The sequence below is a fragment of the Pisolithus orientalis genome (assembly GCF_024613125.1).
Source record: "Pisolithus orientalis strain OTSU chromosome Unknown F5J12scaffold_9, whole genome shotgun sequence".
Lineage (NCBI taxonomy): Eukaryota > Fungi > Basidiomycota > Agaricomycetes > Boletales > Pisolithaceae > Pisolithus > Pisolithus orientalis.
The window spans coordinates 930,430-950,312 of record NW_026260790.1 but is presented as its reverse complement, the minus strand read 5'-3'; positions in this window follow the sequence as shown (position 1 = coordinate 950,312).

Below are 19,883 nucleotides of genomic sequence, written 5' to 3'. Positions count from 1 at the left end.
TATTATGTATATTGTCACAACATATGGATGGGCCCTTCAGTAGTATTATTTATATTGTCACAACATATGGGCAGGCCCAGCCCCAGTAAGATGTACCCTGTCAAAACATAAAGACAGGCCCATCACTAATATCATTTAATAGAGTCACAACATATGGATGGGCCTGTCCACAGTAAGATGTACCTCTGATGAAACATAAAGATGGGCCTGTCAGTAATCTCATGTATAGCATCACAACATATGGACAGGCCCTTCAGTAGTATTGTTTATATTGTCACAACATATGGGTGGGCCTGACCCCAGTAAGATGTACCCTGTCAAAACATAAAGACAGGCCCATCAGTAATGCTGTTTAATAGCATCACAACATAAGGACAGGCCCTTCAGTAGTATTGTTTATATTGTCACAACATATGGATGGGCCTGTCAGTAATATCATCTAATAGCATCACAACATAAGGACAGGCCCTTCAGTAGTATCATGTATATCATCACAACAAATGGATGGGCCCATCTAGCAAGATGCACCCCTGTCACAACATAAGGACGAGTCCATGTATGGTATTCTTAGGCAGCAGAAAGGGAGATCCAAGCTATCTACATAAGGACGGTCCATGTAAGGCATTCTCAGGCAGTGGAGGGGGAGATCAAAGGGATCTACATAAGGATGGGCCCATCCATGGTATTCTCAAGCAGCAGATAAGGGAAAACAAAAACCAGTGTTACAACATAAGATGGGCTGATCCATCCATTGCAGGATTACAAACCCTTGGCACTGCATAAGATGGGCCTATCCATAATTGGGTTATCCCCCTGTCACAATATAAGACAAGCCCAGGAAGACAAGAGATGAAGAAAGTGGAACCTCTTGCACTATAGAGTATCTGAATTTCCCACTATAAATTGTGTTTCATGTTGGACAATTTGCCTATTTAGTTGGAATCTCAGGTGCTGGTCTATGTAGCTGTGAGCCAGGCTCCACCATTGGAGCAGACAGGAAACATGCAAAACAAACAGCAATGCTATTCCAGAACAATGCATCATATTTTTATCTGAGCCTCTGCTTCATATATGCATTCAGGATTATTGACTTGTACTGGTATTGCTGTCATGCCATGGGAATCATTCATAGGCAGGATAAAAAATGCAACATCCATGTATCTTGTTGTCCATCTTTAACCTCTGACTCTTCCACTCTCCAATCACCATCACCACTCTCACTGTCAAACTACTCCATTGTCTCATCATCAGAAACATGTTGTCATCATTGTCTTGCAAGCTCTTCAAGAAATTGCCTGAGCTTGATGCTGTGGCCAACTGCATCCTTCAAATTTACTTCAAGGATATCACAGAAAGCAGCAAGCTGGGAAAGGCAGACAAGATTGTGAAGTGGAGAGGTGCCATCAAGGTGATAAATGATGAACTAGTGTGTCATAGCATCATCACATTTTTTTCACTAACTGATGCATTCAGGATGCTGTACATGACCTCATTGCTAGGATGGATGAGATTCCAATGACCCTCATCAGTGTCAACACATTCTTAAAGTGGCATGAAGACCTCAGCTTGATTGAGCACCCATGGCCTGAGTGGAAGACTGCCATAGCCCCTTCTGAAACCAATGTTGCCAACCACAAGTGGCTTGACATTGTCAAGCATTGATACAACTACCACCAGTTGGGCCTCCATATGCCCCTGCATGGTGCCAACACCAACACCACCTGCTCAAGAGACTGAAATGCCTATGAGTGACAAAGGAAAATGGAAAGCAACTGAGGCAGAGGTGGAGCAAATGATAGTGGATAGCTCACACAGGATGGAGGTGGATGATGAGGGTGAAGATGAGGTGCCAGAGAAGGAGGATGATGAGGAAGAACCAGTGCGAGGCAGGCAGAAGTGCAAAGCTGCCACAAAAATGACATCCCATTGATCCAGATGTTGATCCTGCTCTAGGAAGGCAACAGCAGAAACCAATGATGACAAAGACATTCCTGCTCAAGGCCAATCAAAACACAAGCCTTGTCCACCATCAGATGGACTATACAGTTGTGCTGCTGTAGCTTCCAGAAGGACACCTTCCCCTGACCCTCATTCCTGTGAGTCATGCTACAGATGCAAGGTCTGATGCTACAAGAACCACAGGAAGTCCTGCTTCCTGTGCAACAGTCGCAAAATTTGATGTAGCCATGCCAAAGGCAGGATTGCTGCTCCAACTTGATGGAATCCATTGCGAGCCAGGGGAAAAAAGCAAGCTTGAAGTCTGTCCCTGATGATGGAGGCCTGAGAATCCCAAAGCCCAAAGGAATGTCCCCCAAAGTGATACATTTTGATGGCTTCCAAAGCCATCAATGCCAGGGTTGGGCCCTCCAACCAGGGAGAGATGATCCCTCAGGGATCTTCACTCAGTATGTTCACAATTTCATGTATTTACACTGACTCAAATTTTATTTAGAGATTTGTATTCCTGCATTCAAACACAGGGATTCCTGCCCAATCCCAGCCACTGTACGAGCAGATTTGATCGTTGAGGCTGGCCCATCTGTTGTGCAGGAGGTAGGGGGATCTACAGCAGCAGGTCTGTTTAATCACTCTACATTTATGCTAATTATTGCAGTCAACCCTTGTATTCAAAGCAGACACCCACCCATTGACAACAGCAGCACCTGTCCAACTTGCAACCACTGCAACTCCCAGTGCACCATCACCTTTCTGTGCCCCAAGTGCTGAGGTGTTGCAAATGTCCAACACAATCAAAGAGCAAATCAAAGATTTGGAACATTGACTCTGCAATGCTGAGGCCCACTGCCAATACTATGAGGATCAAATGTATGATTTCCAAATACAACAGGATGAAACCATGCAGACACTGGACAGGATGGCTCATGAGCTGGAGGCTCTGCATATTCAGGTATATGGATGAGCATTGGGTGACAATCTCATCAATCTCTTAGGGCCTCTGGCAGATGAGACAAGGGTGGATAGGACAGCAGGGTGAATGAGGCCATCTATCATTTTACTCCTCCACAGTACATACAATGTCATTTTATATTTCCATTTTAATTGACCACTTGTGCTGCATCATATATTCAACCTTTATTTAAGAGTGAGAAAAAGACAATAATGGCTAGACAGCCAACAGAATTATGAAGGATAATCTCATTCTACTAAAACAACTGCTAATGTATCCTGATAGGTGGAAGCTTAGCAAATGCATGGCTTTGTGACATAGAATAGTTAACTTGAAACTTAAAAAATGAGATAGCAGGATGGTCTCATTCTGCTAAAACTGGAGCTGATGGAACCTGATAGATGGAACCTTTGCAAATGAATGGACTGTGTGATATGTGATAGCAACCTGCCATTTGACACAAATGCAATTAATAGTCTGATTTGGCCAACACATCTGAGTCTGCTAATACAGCTGCTGATGAATCCCAATAGATGGACACCTGGTGAATGAGTGGGCTATGCTATTTACAGCATTCACTTGAGAGTTACAAAACAAGATAATGGCTAATAATAGGATAACGATGCAAAGAAAGATGTCAGCCTGTGAAAACAGCATTCCATGGATCCTGATAGATGGAACCCTTCCAAATGAGTGGCCTGCACAATATGCAAGGTTGATATGGACTGTCTCAGCCTGCTAACATGGCATTCGATGGATCCTGATAGAAGGAACCCTTCAAAATAAGCAGACTGTGTGAGATGCAAGGGCTGAGAGCAATCAGTCATCAGATGCAAATGCAAAGCAATATTCTCATTGCACTAATGTAGGATCCAAGGTATGCCCACAGGTGGGACATGTGCAAATGAGCAGATTGTGAGATTTGCACAAGGTTCAATTCAGGGAAAACATGTTGCATTCTGCTATTGCAGGAGCCAATGTATTTTGATAGGCAGAAGCTTGGCAAATGAGCAGATAAATATTTCTCCAGCAGATGGAAATACAACCAAGGGCATTCAGCCAGTCACTAGTGACCAATTCACCCTCTGTAGTGAGCAATAAATATTCTGTTTCCCACCAATGGTTCATTGTTGCATGTTCATCTCAGTCCTGTGGATGCATGAGCCTTTCAAGACAAACAATATACATACTCATGTCATACCAGACATATCCACAATGGAAATAAAACATGTGCAAAGGTGAATGAATGGGCTAGCTTGCCACTAGGACATCTCCTGGCAAGTACCCACTGACCCACCCATCAGCTACAGGATAGAATGCAAGGGTAGGGGAACAGAAACTGCAGGTTCACATTAAGCTAACATTTAACTACAAATCTTTCTCCAGAACAAACTGAATATCAGTCACATTCATGGCCTGCCATTTGCATTTGGCATGCTTGGCCAACCTCAAATACATCATCCTCTGCCTTGCTGCATAACACTGCACCCCAGGAGCTCCAATAGCACTGCTTCCCATCTGTATCTTATGCCATTCTTTTGCTCAAAATCTGAAGAAACTTATAGCCCATTGAAATTCTGATATTACAAGCTCTTCCTCTTCTTCCCAATGATCTTTGACAGATTTTGCTCACAGCCAATGAATGCAATAAACTAATTGAAGAAAGTTCATCAACCTTAAAGCACTGTTGAATAGTAAGGTCAACATACATTCAGACATCCAACTCTTTGATTCTGTGTCCTGCAGGACATTGATCGACCAAAACCATGGAAGATGGGTTCTGTGGTGCTCCTGTGCATTTTGGGAGAAGGCTGCTGTCTGCACAGCCAGGTCTTCTTTATGAAGCTCCTGATAACATCCTAAGATATCTGCACCCATGCCAAGTACAACCATGGCATCTCTGCATTGATTATAAATTGTGGCCTGTTTTTTTACTGAGACATTGATAGTGCAGATCATATCCCAGGCCTGAGTTTTTGTAGAATAGCTTGTAGCCATGTGCACCACCCCCCAAAAGACAGCTGCCTCATCTGCCAATGTAAGATGGAGGCCATGTAGCAAATCATTAGCTTGACCTGTGCAAAGCTTCAGCTCCATTTCTGCAAGATTTTGAAGCCCTCAAGCTCAACATGCATCAATGCCAAGAGTGGATGGAAGTGGCAATTTGTCCTGCAGTCCTGCCAGGGTTCCATCTGAAGTGGGCAACTCATCCCCCACATTGCCCAGCCAACCATCATCCAAAGCATAATCCTGCTCTGAATTTGCATCAAGAAACACAGTCTGCTGTACAGATTTTCTGGTGAAAGTGTTGGAGCCTGCTTCAAGGTGCAGCTTCAAGTAAATTGTGGCATCCACAATAAAACCCAATGTGAGTCAAAGTGTGGTTCAGTGGTGAAAACCAACCAAAACCAACACAAAAGACAAAAAGAGCAAGTGGTGGTGTGCCTATGTGGTACCTAGATGGTAGAACCTGTTCTTTGGGAGGGTTTTTGTGAGCTACAACACTCAAAGATGAGTGCTGAGGGTTGGGGGTGCTCCTGATGAAGAAGAAGCAGGAATGTGAGAGAATGCAATAGGGTAGACTGCTGTCAGCCTACAGAAGGATGGATGACAACTTAATTCGATGTCCTAAGCTGCACTGAGCTCAGGGAGGGCTTGGAGCAAAGTATATTGATGATAGACAAGGATAAGTGAAGTAGACGATAGTTAGACCCTTAATAAAGTCTCAACTATCGAAGCTGCTGAATGAATTACTGAGTGATGATAAAATGCAAGCAAGAGGGGCTCTCTGACATCTCTTTTTTTTGCTATCTAAGTACAGTGATTTATATACAGTACAAGGGTGTTTCCCTTGGAAAACAAGGTGCAAACACTTGGTAAGTGATTGGTAACTGATGAGTAAGGAATGTAAGTGATGGGTAATCATCTTGGAAAGCATTGGTAAGCATTGGTAAGGATTAGCAAGCCAAAAAGCAAAGAATCAGTAAGCAAAGTCAAAAGATTGGTAAGTATTGGCAATAGGTGAGTCAAAGACAGTCAGAACATCAAAGTATGAGTCAAGTGATGTCAGGAACTGAGAAAGTGCACTGGAATTGCATTAGGGGGAGGCTGTGCATGTCACATCTCAAAGAGATCGCTTCTAGGCCAAGGTGGGATGACAGAGAGGCAGTGCCAATCTGATACTGATATAGTACATCCAAAAGTGGACAGGGTGAGTCAGATGTCAACAGGGGTCAAGCTTTGGGGGTCTGTGGGGTGACAGGAGCATAGGGGATTGCAACTTTCCCCCCCAAACCATCCTCTCAGTGAAGCAAATAAAAACTTCATGAATGAGGCTCTGTTGGAAGAGAGGATGAATGGGGAGTGTCTTCTGCTGTATCTTGCAACAAGGAGGCAAGATGTGCATCATACTCATCATGGATGCAATCAGGGAGAGTGGGGAACAGTAGATTATACTGTAGCTGTTGTAATCTTGGAAGAATGATGGACAAGGCCAGTATGAAGACATTGCAGGGAGCAGGGAGGAAGGATCCATACACTTCTTGGACTGGAGAGACTGAAATGACCACATAAGACCTTTCCAAGCAAATGAAAGACCTGAGGCAACCAAAGAACATCCTCCTGGAGGTCATACTGACAAACAGAACACACTGTCCAAGCTGGATGGGCTGAGAGGGCACAGACAAGGGTGGGATGTAACAGGATGCTTCAGGAAAGAAGCTGGTAGGAACTCCTGGTAGATATATGTAGCCATGGTCCCTAGCAAAGGGGACAAGTGAAATGAGTGTCTTTTGGAGGGAGTGCTGTAGAAATGTGTGGAGTGTTACGCCTTTTTACCCCTCCTTTCCTTTCTCGTCTCGCTGTCGTCACGTGCATCACGTGCCTCGTCGCGTTGCTGGTAGTCGTCGCAGTCCTAGGGGTACGTATGCTACAGGAACGCCTTGGATCACCCGTTGTCCAGGTGTTTCCAACACCTGTCGAGACTCTCCATCTGTGATCTGTGACGTTCGCCACTCTCGTAATTGACAGAACGTTCTCTTCATGTTCCAGTTGACTCCCTTTGACTCTTTCCTTTTGTTTACATGTTGTACTGTAGTTCCGGTGTCTGGCTCCTCGCTGTGTGTTGATTGTGCAGCCGGTATAGCCTTCGTTTCCTTCCCGATCCCTGTCTCTGACACCGAGTGACTCGTATTTATTTCAGTGATTGGTTTGTTGACTACTGCAGATACGCGTCGCGACGCGTCTGTCGCGACTGGTACGGTACTCTTGCTTAGGGGTATTTTAGCTCGCGTACAGTGTCATGTATCCTCAGTTTTTCGATAGCCTGCAACAGAGCTAATTACTTTGCTTCTTCCCTTGTTCTCTCTCTCCGCGCGAACAACCTTAGGGACTCGCTAGCAGAAGGAACCTCTGTCGGGAATTCGCGATAACTCTGCTATAGGGGTTACGATAAGTTCGGCCTGTGGACTCCTACCTCACGCACTTCGTGCCTATTCCATTTGAAGAAGTCACCATGCTCGAGCATAACAAAATCGAAAAACTCAACGCAGCTTTCGGGACTCGTCGACCTCTTTGCGAAAGCCTACTCGTCCCTGGTTACTGAACTTCAACAAACCAATCCTACATCCACAAAGGCTCGTCGGTTTCCCTACGTGTAAAAACTGACTTGCCTGTGTTCCCTCTCTTGGTTCAAATTAACCATTGATAACACCGCCGAGAAACACCCCTCCACTCTCAATCAAATCCACCGCTCTACAGGCAGCCACTAGGCTTTAATAGATTGCCTCCCTAGAGTCAGCACTCGTTGATCCCTACATGCAAATCGACTCGCGCACTACCCTACCATTGCTGACAGGTTTCTTTCGAGAAATAGTTCCTCCCTCAGCCTTCGTTGTCACTTCCCGTTAAAGTGTCTAACCCTCAGAAGTCGAGACCTCCTGTCCCCCCAAGACCTAACCCATTAGGACTAGGCAGGAACCCACCTTTGCCCCCCATCCCACTAGGAAGACTTGGGCCGTCAGCCACAGCAAGTAATCCTAGGTTATCTTATCTATCCCGTTTTAGGGAGTTGGAAGTCGCGCTTAGTTCAGAAGAAGAAGACGATCAGAAGTCCAAGACTTCTTTCGGATCAGTCCTCAAGGAAGAACAAGAAGCACGTGGATCACCGGAGATGTCCATGACGATTGGACACGGAGAATCAGCCCCTGAGATGCCGCCGAAGGTATACTCTGAAGAGGAGCTGAAGGAAAGGTTGGAAAGACAGAAGCACTCTTTGGCAGAGGACTGGCGGAAGATAGCTGGTAACCCTGTCCAGTCGAGTGATCCCTTCCCAACAGGAACGCCTACTAACTCGGCTCTACGAGCATGGTACGCTAGGAACTTCAGAAAGGTAATTCCCCCAGAGGGCCCCGTTGGTGGGTCCAGTAAGGGTAAGGCCCCAGAAGATCTGGATCCCTCGTATGATGTCCGCCTGCCCAATGGAGGCAGGGAGTTTAATGTTGGGCGTCCCGGCGAATACGACGGAAGCCACAACGGGCTTCAGACTTGGATCACCCAAGTGGAAGGTTACCTCAACCTCAACCGGCATGTTTACAACACGGAGTTGCTTAAGATTTCGTTTGCGCTCACTTATATGACTAAAGGCGCAGCGGTTACCTTCGCCGAGAACTATCAGAACGAGAACAAGTTACTCGATGGAACCATCTGGTACACCGATACTTTCCAGAGGTTTGTTGAGCGGCTTAAAGCCACATTTGAATCGGGAGATCAAACCGCTCTTGCAATCTTACGCCTTTCCGACATTAAACAAGACAAATGAGAACTGGAAGCATATATCGCGGAGTTCACCGGACTCGTAAACAAGGCGCAGTTGAAAGAGGAATCACGTGAAGCAGGGATTTTCTTCGGAAAAGGCCTTAATAAGGAGTACCGTGATTGGGTTCTCAATTCCGGACGCGCTCCTACCACAGTCATCGAGTGGATACAGTGCGCGGGAGAAGCGAGAACCGCAATTGCTACCAAACATATCCTGGAAGGCAAAGAATCTCGGTATGAAAGGAAGTTCATTCATTACTGTGGAGGTTCCCGAGACCCCGATGCGATGGACGTCGATAAAAGAAGGCGAAACGTACGCCGATCAAACAATGACGTAACATGCTTCGAATGCGGAGCAAAGGGTCACTACAAACGTGACTGTAAAGGAAAAAAGTCCCCCGCTGTGCCTCTGGGCATACGAATCGTTCTGTCTGAAGATGGTAAGAAGACTGCCTATATGGGCGACTGTCTGGCAACGAACGAAGAGATGATGGCATACCGGGTAAATTTTTAAATGGGACCACGGCTACTCCTCACGTAGGTCCCGTTTCAGTGTTATCTGCTGTTTGTACTACTTCTATAGATGATGAATCAAAAATGCGAGCTGGTTCTCCTCTCAGAAGGGTATGGCTGCCGGATTACAATGCAGGAGTAATGGTCTGCATCGACTCGGGTGCAGAGGTGTCGCTCATATCGGAGCAGATCGTTCAAAAACTGAAAATCCCTACATACTGCGTCAAGAGTCGTTTTAAAACGACGTCCTTTACAGGGAAGGATGTGGAGTGGATAACAAGGAAGGTTTCCATCAAGGTAATCATCAAGAATCGTCTCATACGGATCAAGTGCTATGTTGGTCCCTTGGTCGGAAAGGAACATATCCTCCTCGGTATGCCCTTCCTCCGGTTCTACAAGCCAAGAATGGACTGGGAAAACAACAAGATTACGTGTTGGGATGATGGGTATGTACCTACCAGAGAAACTGACATTTATATCCACAGTCAGGTACCTTATTACGAAGGGTACGCCGTCAAGTTTAATTGGGATGGTTCCATAAAGGAGGAACCAGCGGTAAGTACGGTAAATAAAACTACACTCTCTACGAAGTTAGAAGCCGCGTTGGCTCCGAAGAAAGAGGAAGTTCAACTTCCTGACATTTACAAGGAATACGCACAGGTCTTTTCCGAGGAAGATATCCCGCTGCCCGCCCATCGGCCTGGGCTTGACCATGAAATTCGACTGCGGGAAGACTTCAAACTGAAAAAGGCTACCGTATATCCAATGTCTCCAGATGAACTCAAGGTCCTCGATGAGTTCTTGGAGGAAAATTTGAGATGCCATAAAATTCGACCTTCGACCTCGCCGCAAGCGGCACCGGTGTTTTTCGTTGCCAAAAAGGATGGAAAGAAGAGATTAATTCAGGACTACCGGTACCTCAACTCTTTTACGATCCCCGACGCACACCCGTTACCAAATGCACAAGCGCTGTTCGACGAGCTTGTCGAATCCAAATACTACACTAAGTTTGACATTCGATGGGGCTTTACTAACCTACGTGTCAAAGAAGGAGATGAGTGGAAAGGGGCCTTCATTACCCCGAGGGGACTCTTTGAGCCCATGGTAATGTTCTTCGGGCAATGTAACTCACCGCCCTCCTTCCAAAGGTATATGGATCGCACCTTTGAAAGCCAAAGGGGAAAACAGGTCGGGTATATGGATGACGTTGCAGTTCACGGGAAAACCCGCGAAGAACTTCGAACACGTGTACGGGAGTTTTTGGAGATCTGCAGGAAGGAAGGTCTTCGTCTCAAGATTAGCAAATGCGTCTTCGAAGCCGAAGAAATCGAGTTCTTGGGACTAATCATCGGAAAAGGACGTATGGAGACTTCACCAACAAAGACCGATGCCATAAGCACCTGGGAAGCCCCTGACAATCTTACGGGGTTGCGAAGGTTCTTGGGCTTCTGCAATTTCTATCAGAAGTTCATCCCGTTGTTCTCAAAAATCGCTCGTCCCCTGCATGACCTTACTAAAAAGGGGGTCTCATACGTCTGGACCCCGGAACGTAACGCTGCTTTCGAGCAGCTGAAGTCCTTGTTATGCTCCGCCCCGGTCCTCACTATCCCTGATTTTACCAAACCTTTCGCGCTGTTCACCGATGCATCAAAACTCAGCACTGGCGCGGTGCTCACCCAAAAGGGGTCGGATGGGGAGTGGCATCCATGCTCGTACCTGTCTCAATCCCTTGTTGGTGCAGAACAGCGGTATCAGGTGTATGACTTGGAAATGCTGGCAGTCATACGGGCCCTGAAGGCGTTCTGGCCTTACCTGCTTTCCCCTGTCGAACCTACTGTGGTCTTCACTGACCACAAAAATCTGGAGTACTACAGGGAACCACAGCAGCTTACCCCGCGTCAGGCTCGCTGGGCCGCTATGGTCCAGTCCTACCCCATTTGTTTCTCCTGGCAGGCCGGCCGTCTCCAGGTCCCCGCCGACACGCTCTCCCGGAAAAATGAGGCTGCCGAACCCGCCCCTGTGGCCACGGTCCTTCCGCCGGACCTTTGGCTTTCGGAGGGGGTGGGCGTTCCTCAAATTCGCCTTGTTTCTCCCTCTTTTTTGCTTACTTGTTTGCAAAAACAACAAAGGTTAAATAGAATCGCCCTCCGTAGGGTTCCCGCCAGGGTAGAACGGTCTGCTGCCCATACGAAACCTTACCTGCGCCCACCTGAGGAAATGCCAAAGACAGGAAAGGTATCCGGTGCTCGCCCGTCTGAGGAGCCTGTCAAAGGAGCACGTGGAGTACTAGCCGTCTCTGCCAACATGTATAAGCAGATCAAACACGATGCATCTCTCAAAAAGGACGGTCCAAAGGTGTTGGACAACCTCACAGTAGCCCCGGACGGAACGCATCGCTATGGGACGACTCGTCTCTACATCCCTCCCGACCACCGGCAACACTGTATGCGAACTTACCATGATCACGAGTCTTCCGGACATCCCGGACAGAAAGCTATGTTCGCTAAAATGAGAAAGGAGGTGTGGTGGGAAGGTATGGGAAAAGATATCAAGGCCTACGTCGCAGGTTGTCCCACCTGCCAAGGAAGCAAGGTCGTCATGCACCCCCCAAGACCTCCAGTCACGCCACACGAAACGACTAAAACAATGTTGCCGTTTCAGCAGGTTTCCATGGACTTTATCACCGACCTTCCCGTCTCGGGAAGTGAAAAATATGACTCAATCCTTATGGTAGTGGATCAAGGGCTGTCCAAGGCAGCGTTATTCGTCCCCTGTCACAAAACCGTTGACTCCATAGGACTTGCAAGGCTGTTTCATCAATTTGTCTATTCCCAATTTGGAGTACCGGAATCGGTGATCTCGGATCGCAGACCACAGTTCGCTTCCTCGTTTACGAAGGAGTTGTACAAGGCAATAGGGGTGAAAACAAGACTGTCGACCAGATATCACCCTCAAACAAACGGAGAAAGCGAAAGAGTCAACCAGGAGGTGGAAGGATATCTTCGCTTATATTGCTCCGAGTTCCTGAATTCCTGGAGCAGTAAACTTCCTTCCGCCGAGTTCGCTCACAACTCTCGCGTACATTCGGTCCATCAGATGACTCCCTTTTCTCTGCTCCTCGGATATGACCCTTCCCCTTACCCAGAGGTCCGGCTGACCCCGGTACCGTCTGTGGAAGAAAGATTGGAACAGCTTGCTGCAAGTCGAGATGTTGCGATCCTTGCGCATAAACAAGCACAGGAGCTGATGAAGTCCCGCTCAAAAGGGACTTATGTTGCGCCCAAGGTCGGAGATCATGTGCTCCTGGATACCTCCCACCTGCATATCAAAAACCAGTGCGACAAGATCGCGCCCCGACGTCTCGGCCCCTTTGAAGTGACTCAGGTCGTTTCACCTGTCGCGTTCCGATTGGACCTCCCCAAGTCTTGGAAGGTACATCCGGTCTTCCACGGTTCTCGGATCCATCCATTTGTCGAAAATGAGATATATGGAGCCATGCCCGCAGCCCCTCTTCCGGAACTGGTAGATGACGAGATTGAATGGGAGGTTGAATCAATTTTAAATCACAAGGTTGACGGACGATGCGGTAAACGATGATATCTGGTAAAGTGGAAGGGGTTCCCTCATTTGTCTAACATGTGGGAACCCGAGGACAACTTAAAAGAGCACGCTGAGGAAGTACTCGAACAGTACAAGCTCGCCCGCCATCTTCGAAACTAAATGGACTCCCCCCATTCGGTTAATACAGAAAACGACTATGACGACCTCCCCCTCCCCGACGAATCCCTTTACTACTCTGACGCCAACCTCGTACCCCCCGTCACTGTCTATGCCCCAACCTCACCTCCTACGACCCCCACCGGCTTTCGTACCTCAAGGGACTCCTCCCCCGTGTCGCAGCCCCGTGCGGTATCGCCCAGCTTCACCAGGCCTCTCTGCCCGCGCCCACTGCAGGGCGTCACGGTCAATCGCGTCCCTGTCCCGAAGGCCAGAGTCTCCCGCAGTGGAGACGGTAACCAGAAGGGAAAGGGTAAAGCGCGAGTTGACAATGACACCGATAGTGAGCCCGCCTCCACCCGTACCGCCGATGCTACCGAATCTCCCCACGTTCGCTCAGCCTTCACCGCCTACGCCGACAGAAGCGATCGTGCGGCCCTTGACCTACTCGCGGCCGTCGCCTCCACTTCCCAGGCAGACGAGCAAAGATTACCAATCCCAGCAGCTGAATACCTGGACATTGTTAGGGCGCTTGACGTCTTCCACGACAGGGACGACATTAACGGGTGCACACCGGAACAAGTTAAGTATTTCGGGATGCTGTCTGAAATCTACAGAGCATCAGACGTAATCAACAGACTGGTGTCGAAGATCCGAACCCGCAAGCTTACCGGAGTAGCCCCTTTGTCGGAGGTAATAATGATCGGGATGCTGGAAAAGGCCTCGTCAGATATCACCGAAGCTGTGACAGGAGGAGCTTACCATCATCTCCGAGGGCAACAGTTTAATGATTTCCTTGCTCCACCCGCTTCTCGTGTCCTCGATCGGATCGTCCCGAAGGAGCAGCAAGTTCCGGAGGTTAAGATGAAAACGGATATCACGGATCAGGAGAAGGAAAAGGAATGGCGCACCGTTGAGTTAGGGTTCGTAGACTCGAGCGAGCTGTTTAAAGAGGTTGGCGCACGACTAGGGACTGGAACTAACAACTCCGCTTGGGAGGTTTTGCTGCAGGACGCGTCGTGGGCTGGGGTCCATAAGCAGTACTATAATGCCATCCACACCACCGATCCTCTCCCTCTGGCTCCCTTCGTCCCCATCCCTTCTGATCAGCTTCGATTCTACCTCGGAGGGCAATCTCCCGTTCCCCCAGAACACCCTCTGTATCAACACGCCTGCTTCCAGTGTTGTTACCTGGGACATTGGTCGTGCCGGAACAGACGTGGCTCCCGTTTTACTCCGGCCCTCGAGGAACCACCGACTCCATCGCCACCATCGCCCATTGCCGCTCAGACGCATTCCTGCGTCTATACTACTCGCCAACCCCTTTCTGCCCGCCTGTCGAACGTGCCTTCCGGTCCGTCCTCAAGGGCCTGAGGACCTAAGGGGGGGGGTGATGTTACGCCTTTTTACCCCTCCTTTCCTTTCTCGTCTCGCTGTTGTCATGTGCATCACGTGCCTCATCGCATCACTGGTAGTCGTCACGGTCCTAGGGGTACGTATGCTACAGGAACGCCTCGGATCACCTGTTGTCCAGGTGTTTCCAACACCTGTCGAGACTCTCCATCCGTGATCCGTGACGTTCGCCGCTCTCGTAATTGACAGAATGTTCTCTTCATGTTCCGGTTGACTCCCTTTGACTCTTTCCTTTTGTTTACATGTTGTACTGTAGTTCCGGTGTCTGGCTCCTCGCTGCACGTTGATTGCGCAGCCGGTATAGCCTTCGTTTCCTTCCCGATCCCTGTCTCTGACACCGAGTGACTCGTATTTATTTCAGTGATTGGTTTGTTGACTACTGCAGATACGCGTCGCGACGCGTCTGTCGCGACTGGTACGGTACTCTTGCTTAGGGGTATTTTAGCTCGCGTACAGTGTCATGTATCCTCAGTTTTTTGATAGCCTGCAACAGAGCTAATTACTTTGCTTCTTCCCTTGTTCTCTCTCTCCGCGCGAACAACCTTAGGGACTCGCTAGCAGAAGGAACCTCTGTCGGGAATTCGCGATAACTCTGCTATAGGGGTTATGATAAGTTCGGCCCGTGGACTCCTACCTCGCGTGCTTTGTGCCTATTCCATTTGAAGAAGTCACCGCGCTCGAGCATAACATGGAGTGTGCAAATCCTTTCCAATTTTGGAAGGTAAGATCACATGGCTGAGCACTACAAGTGAGTGTGGGAATGGTCTCTGTATCTGCAGAAATGGTGGAGATATGTCAAAAACTGCAATGCTGTACATGGGCACTTAAGAACTTTAGCCAGCACTTAACTCACTCCCTTTCTTTTTCTCTGGCACTGATGACTTGTTCTTGTGCAAGGGATGACTGCTGACATTCATGGCTGTCCTTCTTCACATGAGGGCTATGGTCTTCATCTCCATTCATCAGCTGTATCCATGTCCACCTCACCAAACACCTTTGGTGTGTGACATTGCATTCCAGATTCCACTGGTAGGACACTCCCTTTTTTGTAAGGTCATGAAGGGGTTGAGCGACACTGGAGAAGGAAAGGATGAACTTGTGATAGATGTTACAGAACCCTAGGAATCCATGAAGTCCCATTAGGTTGTCAGGGGCTTCCCAAGTACTTATGGTGTCAGTCTTCATTGGTGAAGTTTCCATATGCCCTTTCCCAATAATCATTCCTAGGAATTCAATTTCTTCAGCCTCAAAGACACATTTGCTTATTTTGAGGTGAAGGCCTTCTTTCTCACAAATCTTCAGGAATTTGCAAACCCAAATCCAAAGTTCTTCCTTTGTTTTTGCATGAATAGCGACATTGTCCATATATCTGACCTGTTTTCCTTGTTGGGACTCAAAGGTTTTATCCATGTACCTTTGGAAAGAAGGAGGTGAGTTACATTACCCAAGGAACATTACCATGGGTTTGAACAACCCTCTTGGTGTGATAAATGCTCCTTTCCATTTGTCTCCTTCTTTCACCCAAAGGTTAGTAAAACCCCATCAAATGTTGAACTTTGCATAATATTCAGACTTGACAAGTTCGTCGAACAGCACCTGGGCATTTGGCAAGGGGTGTGCATCCAGGATCGTGAAAGAATTAAGATAGTGGTAGTCCTGGATTAGCCACTTCTTCCCATCTTTCTTTGCCACGAAGAACACCAGTGCTGCTTGAGGTGATGTTGATGGTTGAATCTTCTTACACTTTAAGTTCTCTTCCAAGAACTCATCTAAAACCTTTAGTTTGTCAGGGGACATAGGATATACTGCTGCTTTCTTTGGTTTGAAGTCATCATGAAGTCTTATTTCATGATCCAAACCTTCCCAATGTGCTGGCAATGGGATATCATCCTCTGTGAACACCTTGGCAAACACCTTGTAAAGGTTGGGGAGTTTGACCTCTTCTTTTTGCACTGCCAGTGCAGCCTCGAGTTCTGTGGACAAGATGGTTTTATTTATTTTTACTTCAGGAGTTTCACCCTGATCCTGGTTTTACCACTTCCAGGGACAGGCTGGAAGATTCCTTCTTACTTGTCCATGTCTGAAGACACCACCTGTTTGACAAAATAGTCAGATCCTTTAGGATACACATACCCATCATCCCAGCATGTAATTTTGCCAGGTCTCCCAGTTCATTCTTGGTTTGAACTCCTTTAGGAATGGCATCCTGAGAAGGACATGTTCTTTTCCTATGAGAGGCCCAATGTAACATTTGACTCAAACTGTGCACTCCTTGATCTCCATTTTCAGAGTCACTTTTCAGGGTGACCCATTCCACATCCTTTCCAGGTAAACTGAGGTGGTCTTGAACTTGCTTTTTACCCTGATAGGTCAGGATCCCAAGTTTCTGGACCATTCAGTTCTGAGATAAGGGAGACTTCAGTGCCTGAGTCAATACAGGCCCATATTCCTGCCTTGTAGTCTGGTAATATGACCAATCTGAGAGGAGAGTGAATTTGCATATTCAATTCATCATCTACAGAAGTACATTTAGTGGACAAAATCAAAATGGGACTGACTGATGCAGGAGATTCATCAGTCCCCTTTAAAAACCCAACAACTTCTGTTCCTCCACATTTGCTTCATGATCTCTGACATATGTGGTCTTCATTCTGTCCTCCAAGAGGACAATGTGGACATTGGATAGTTGAGTTTTCACCTTGATTTTACAGTCACATTTGATGTGACCTTTGGCTCCACAATTGAAGCACTTAATTTCTGAGCTGGAACATCTAATGCTCCATTTACATTTGTTGACATCCATTGCCATTGGGATCTCGGGAACCTCCACAGTAATGAATGAACTTTCTTTCATACTGAGATTCCTTCCCTTCTAGGATATGCTTCATAGCAATTGCAGTTCGGGCTTCTCCCGCACACTGGATCCACTCGATGACAGTAGACAGGGCACATCCAGAATTGAGAACCCAATCGCAATACTCCTTTTGCAATCCTTTTCTGAAGAAGATCCCTGCTTCATGTGATTCCTCTTTGAGTTGAGCCTTGTTAACAAGCCCTGTGAATTCAGTGATGTAAGCCTCAAGTTCTCATTTGCCTTGTTGGATGTCCAAGAGATGCAGAATTGCGAGGGTGGTCTGATCACCCAACTTGAAGGTAGCCTTCAACCTTTCAACGAACCTTTGAAAGGTGTCAGTATAGTAGATAGTACCATTGAGCAACTTGTTTTTGTTTTGATAGTTCTTGGTGAATGACACGGCTGTGCCCTTTGTCATATAGGTAAGGGCAAATGAAATCTTGAGCAACTCTGAATTGTAAACATGCTTGTTCAGGTTCAGATAACCTCCAACCTGTGTAATCCAGGTCTGAAGCCCATTGTGGCTTCCATTGTATTCTCTGGGATGCCTGACATTAAACTCCTGACCTCCATTGGGTGAGCGGCTTCCATACACATCATCATCATTGGCTGGGGCCTTGCCCTTACTGGACCCACCAATGGGGACCTCTGGGGGAATTACCTTTCCAAAGTTCTGATGATACCAATCACACAGGGCCGAGTCTGTAGGAGCACCTGTTGGGAACAGATTGCTTGTACTTGCATGCATTGCCTGACAGAGCTCCTCCACCATGGTGATTTTTTGTTCTTCCAACCTCTGTCTCAGTTCCTCTTCCCAAATGGTCCTTGGGGGCATTTCAGGAACTGACTCTCTGTGACCAACTGTCATGGACATTTCTGTTTGATTGTGTGCTTCTTGTTCTTCTTTGAGGACTGATCCAAAAGAAGTCTTGGACTTCTGATCATCTTCTTCTTCTGAACTAAGCATGACTTCTGAATCCCTAAACCAGGATAGATAAGATAACCAGGGATTTGTTGCAGTTGCCAAAGGACCGAGGCATCCTAAAGGTATGGGTGGTAGTGGGGGATTCTGTCCAAGTCCAAAGGGGTTGGGGTGTGGAGGGACCAGCAGTCTTGGTTTCTGTGGATTAGACACTTTTTCAGATAGTGACAACAAAGGCCAAGGGAGGATTTATTTCTCAAAAGAAACCTGTCAGTGTAGATAGGTTGTGCATGAGTGACTTTATGCATAGGGAGACACAAGCACTGACTCTAGGGAGGCGATCTATTAAAGCCTAGTGGCTGCCTGTAGAGTGGTGAGACTGATTGAGGGTACAGGGATGTTTCTCGATGTTGTTACATGAGAAGATGGGACAAAGGCAGGTTAGTCTTTGCTTGCAGGGAGAGCAACAAGCCTTGTGCATAGAGGAAGAATGGGGATTAGTTTGTTGAAGTTCAGTAACCAGGGACAAGTAGACTTTTGCGAAGAGGTCAACAAGCCCCAAAGCTGCATGGAGTTTTTCAATTTTGTTATGCCCAAGCATGGTGACTTCTTCAAATGGAATAGGCACAAAGCATGTGAGGTGGGACCTACAGGGCCAAACATGTCATTACCCCTATGGCTGAATTATCACAGTAATCCAACAAAGGTTGATTCTGCTGGAGATCCTCTAGGGTAGTCTCATGGAGAAGGAACAAGGATTAGAGTGAAGGGATGAAGCTCAGTTGCAAGATATCAAAAAACTGAGGATACAAGGTAAAGTATGTGAGTATTTATACTCCTAAGTATGAGTACCATACCAGTCATGATGCATATCCACAGTAATCAACAGTTTGATCAGACAGACAAACAAGAAAGGAGGAGTCATACAGTGTCAGATGATGGAAGTATGCAGGGGAGCAGAGGCTATACCAGCCATGCAATCACAGCAAGGAGCCAGACACTGGAGCTATAGTACAACATATGAGCAATATAAACAAGTCAGCGGAACAACAAAGGAACAAGTTGTCCATCAGAGAGGGTGGTGGAACACCAGATCAATGGGGAGGTGCAGTCTCAACAGGTATTGCAAATACTGTGACAGTGGGAGATCTGAATGAGCCTTGCAGCATATGAGCCCCTAGGATGGCAATGATTATGAGAGACACAACAAGGCACGTGATGCACATGACTGTGAGAAGTTGAAAAAAGGCAAGACCCCTGAATGTGGGTGTAACATCTGTGATCAAATGCAGCTAATTCCCCTTAGCACATTTTCCATAATCAACAACATCAGGCACCATTGTCCTGCATTGGACCCCACATGCAGCTGATCCCAATTCCAGGCTTTGCATTCCCTTGGTGGCTATATCATTCCAAGGAATACACAGTGGATTCCCAAAGATTGCAAGGCAAGGGATTGTTTTCTGTGGCCTGGGATTTTTTTAAGGTATGCTGCTTATTCTTGTCACTGCAAATAGTTGACGTTGGCCCAGGGCTTATGGCCACTGCCTGATGCACCAATCACAGACCATCTCGATGGCCATATCAAGGAGCAGGTAAACTACTGCATTGACAATATTCAGAAATATGCCAATGTTGTCAATGGTCAGGGTTGACAAATTGGCCATTTCTATGCTAGGTGGTGGGCATTGTGCAGGTTGTTGGGCATGCTGCTTCAATAGTTTACATGTTTTTGACTGTGG